Source organism: Neltuma alba, unplaced genomic scaffold (genome assembly GCF_004799145.2).
Source record: "Neltuma alba isolate B1F8T4 unplaced genomic scaffold, ASM479914v2 tig00008170_pilon, whole genome shotgun sequence".
NCBI lineage: Eukaryota > Viridiplantae > Streptophyta > Magnoliopsida > Fabales > Fabaceae > Neltuma > Neltuma alba.
The window spans coordinates 31,871-35,456 of record NW_021634962.1 but is presented as its reverse complement, the minus strand read 5'-3'; the positions used below and the strand labels follow the sequence as shown (position 1 = coordinate 35,456).

Here is a 3,586-nt window from a genome sequence, read left to right as displayed (position 1 = left end):
ATATTCAGATGCCGACTGGGCCTCTTGTCCAGATGATAGGAGGTCAATTGGAGGGTATTGTGTTTTTATTGGAGACTCCTTAGTCACTTGGTCCTCCAAGAAACAAAAGGTAGTTGCAAGATCAAGTACAGAATCTGAAAATAGGTCCCTTGCCAACACTGCTGCAGAATTATGTTGGATTTCCTCTCTACTCTCTGAACTGAAACTGAAAATTAAGAGGATACCAACCATATGGTGCGATAATACAAGTGCAGCAGCACTAGCCTCGAATCCGGTACACCATGCAAGGACCAAACACATTGAAATTGATGCACATTTCATAAGAGACCAAGTCTTGTCTAAATCACTCAAAGTTCAATATGTTCCTACAGAGTATCAAGTGGCCGATTGCCTCACCAAGCCTCTTCATCACTCACGTTTTAGTTACCTGAGAGATAAATTGGGAGTAACAGTTGCACCACTAGAGAAATCACAGCAACCTACTGTTGCCTTGGAAAGGAAGAGGAAAAGAAAGGAGGTTCGAAGTGACAGAGGGAGTTAAATGTATTTTTCACTGTAGTAAATATTTTGTGCCTTCTTGTAGTTCTAAAACAGTCCATTGCTAGGACAGGTGTCATCTTATCATTGTACACTCTTGTATATATATAGAATACGATGGTCCAGAGAGACGTGAATCCTGGAGCCAACGTTTACTATTTTATTGCAAAGTTTGTCTCCATCAAATCTATTTATTAATCATATAATGCAAATTATGAATTTTTGAAGTTAACTTAAAATCTGCAAATAACAAAAGCTAAAGGGAAATGAAATTGGGCCTGAATTTGAGTCCTTCTCATCTCTATTTATTACTACCTCCTATTCAAAATAAAAGCTAAACTTTTTTAAAGGGGTTGTTTTTTTTATAAGATAACATTTACTTTTGTCCAAGCATTTAATGAGTTTTTTTTTAAATTTTATCCCAATATATTCTCTTTCCTCTTTAATTCATTTATTGCATCTTTTACTTATTCTCTTCATTAATAAGGGTATATTAGAAAAAAAAATAAATATATGCCTTACACATTTATTGTTTTAAATTGATTTTAATTAGTTTCTTGATAAACATAAATGGATAAAGTTTAGCTTATATTTTGAATCAGAGGGAGTACATTTTATGAAACCCAAGTCAGCTTTCATCGCCAATTATTGGTCTCAACCTTTTAAAATAAGGTATTGGCCGTTTGATTAGATGATAAAAATAAAACACTGAAAAAGAAAATTATTAAAATTAAAATTTTATTAAGATGATGATGATGATGATGTAAATGAGATGAATGCCGGCTAGGATGAAAATGATTTGAGTGTATGCAAAAATTTCACATCATGGGGACTAATTCCTTCCGTTAAACCTGATTCCTGTTGGTATTGTAATTCTTTATTAATTTCAAGGGAAAAAAACTAGACCAGACCGGCCGGTTCAATTGAAAAACTGGTGAATCGATCACCAGTCCGGTCTGGTTCACCTAAAGAACCAGTGCATCGTTGAACTGGTAGAAAATGGGTTCAACTAGTCAAAACTGATGTTGAACCCGTAACCACCAATTATCCAGTTTAATTTTCTTTTTTACTGAGCCAGCTTAAAAGCGATGCTGTTCTGTTTTTTTTTTTTAAAAAAAAATCTCTTAACCAAAATCTCCTCCTACCCTCACTGTCATCCAACTTCGTCTTCGATCTTCTCATCTTCCCAAATCTGAAAATCCCCTCCCCCAAATCGCAGTATCGCCTTGCTCCTTCTCCCATATTCAAGCCTTTCCCTCCACCGGAATCAGTAGCTTTGCTAACAATGGACCTCCTAGTTTGGCCATTCATTGACAGTGGTGCCCAGTCACATGTCTCCCTCGTCGCTAATGTCCTGCTTCGCCTTTGCTGTTCACTGGCATCGTGCTTTCCTGTCGCAGCTCACATAGCAAGTTGCACAACAAGTTGCAGCTCACTGGCGTTATGCTTGAAGGATGTTCTGCTTTGCCTTCGCCGTTCACGGATGCTTCACCTTCGATCTGTGCGTTGAGCTGTATTATGATAAAATTATAAAAGATAAAAACCAATGAATGTTCAGCTTGTGGGTGAACATTTGCTGCCTTGTTTCTATAGTAAAACTTGTGTACTTGCTGAATTGCATATTTGATGATTAATTACAATTTCCATCAACTTCAAAGTGTTGGTAAATTGTTGCATCAAGTCTGAATTGAATTGTACCAAAAAAAAGGTCTAAATTGAATTAATTCAAAAAATTGAAAGCACATGGTTTTAAATTCGATATTATGATAAAATTATAAAAGATAAAAAAATTAATTTTTAAGATGTGTTTTTTATTAATGTTCATTTGGTATAATTAAACATTTAAACTACTTTGGTAGCTTCTTTTTTTTTTTTTTCAGTGATTATCATTTGTGAAATTTGTTCTATTTTAATGTTGTGAATTAAATTTTATTATTTTAATATGACCGGTCCTATCTCGGTCCGATCTCGATCTGACTAGTGACCTTTGATCCACTGGTTGGACCGGTTTTGTTCCTTGATTAATTTCGTTAATGTTTCATATTAAATTTCCCTTGATTGAGGTGGGCTTATGGGCCCAGAAGAGATGGCCCTAATTTATTCTTCTTTTTGTCCATCACGCAGTTTAGGCCCTTTGAGGAACGAGGGGAACAAAATAAAAATAGGTTGGACCATTCCAGAAAGAAAGCCACAACCATGGACAATGGCGACCGCATCCAAGAGATTGAAGACCGATCATCGGCCACCGCCTCGCCGGTAAATCACTGAAGCCACAGCCGTTTCTCTCTTTCTCTGTTTTTCTTTTATAATCTCGCTCTCTTTCTTCGTCTCCAAATTTACGAAAGCAATTCGAGAACTTGTTCTCCTTGTGGATTCTTGTGAGAAATATAATTTTGTCGTGGGTTCGTTCCGCTCGATAGAGAGAATAACGTTTCATTTTGTCATTAAGAGCGATTTGATACATATTTCTGGTTCATAATTCTGCACCTTGCAGCTTACCGTTCGTTTATGTTTACTTCTATCAGTTCAATCAAAGATCCATTGATGTTCCATGAGACTTCTCTTTCTCCTTAAATTCTGAATGAGAATACAAAAGGGGCTAAATTCTGAATCCGTCTTGGTTACTTACAGGAATGTAGCTTCATCGGATGAAAAGAACGACAAAGCTGCAATACCAGCAGGTGGATTGCAGGTTTGTCTCTGTTTATGGCTGTTTGTGCTTGTGGCATTGGTATATTCAACGTTCTTATATTTAGATCTGTTTAGTATTATAATTCCAAATATCATATGTCATATTCAGGCTCCTGTGGCTCAAACAAGTGGATCCCATTTGAGGGTTCAACAAGCCAAAAACTTTGCTGTTGCACAGGCTCATGCAGATGGTTGCACTGGGAACTACAGGATCTTTGATTCAGCCTTTGGCAATTTTCTTGTGCCTGTAGTCCCAGCTCGTGCAGATCTGGCTCTGTAATTCGTCTTTGGACCCAATTCGAAGTCGTATGTCTCTTATTTTATGTGAAAGGGATGGAGAAATGATAATATTGTAGAG

The 3,586-nt window shown here is 36.7% G+C and overlaps 1 long non-coding RNA gene across 1 annotated transcript; it reads left to right on the top strand.

Annotated features, from left to right (window-relative positions):
- The first annotated feature begins 2,722 nt into the window (after nt 1-2,722).
- Nucleotides 2,723-3,371, top strand: LOC114753803 (uncharacterized). Its single transcript, XR_003741052.1, has 3 exons — nt 2,723-2,793; nt 3,169-3,229; nt 3,338-3,371. It is a non-coding gene; the product is annotated as an uncharacterized LOC114753803 (long non-coding RNA).
- The last annotated feature ends 215 nt before the right edge of the window (nt 3,372-3,586 follow it).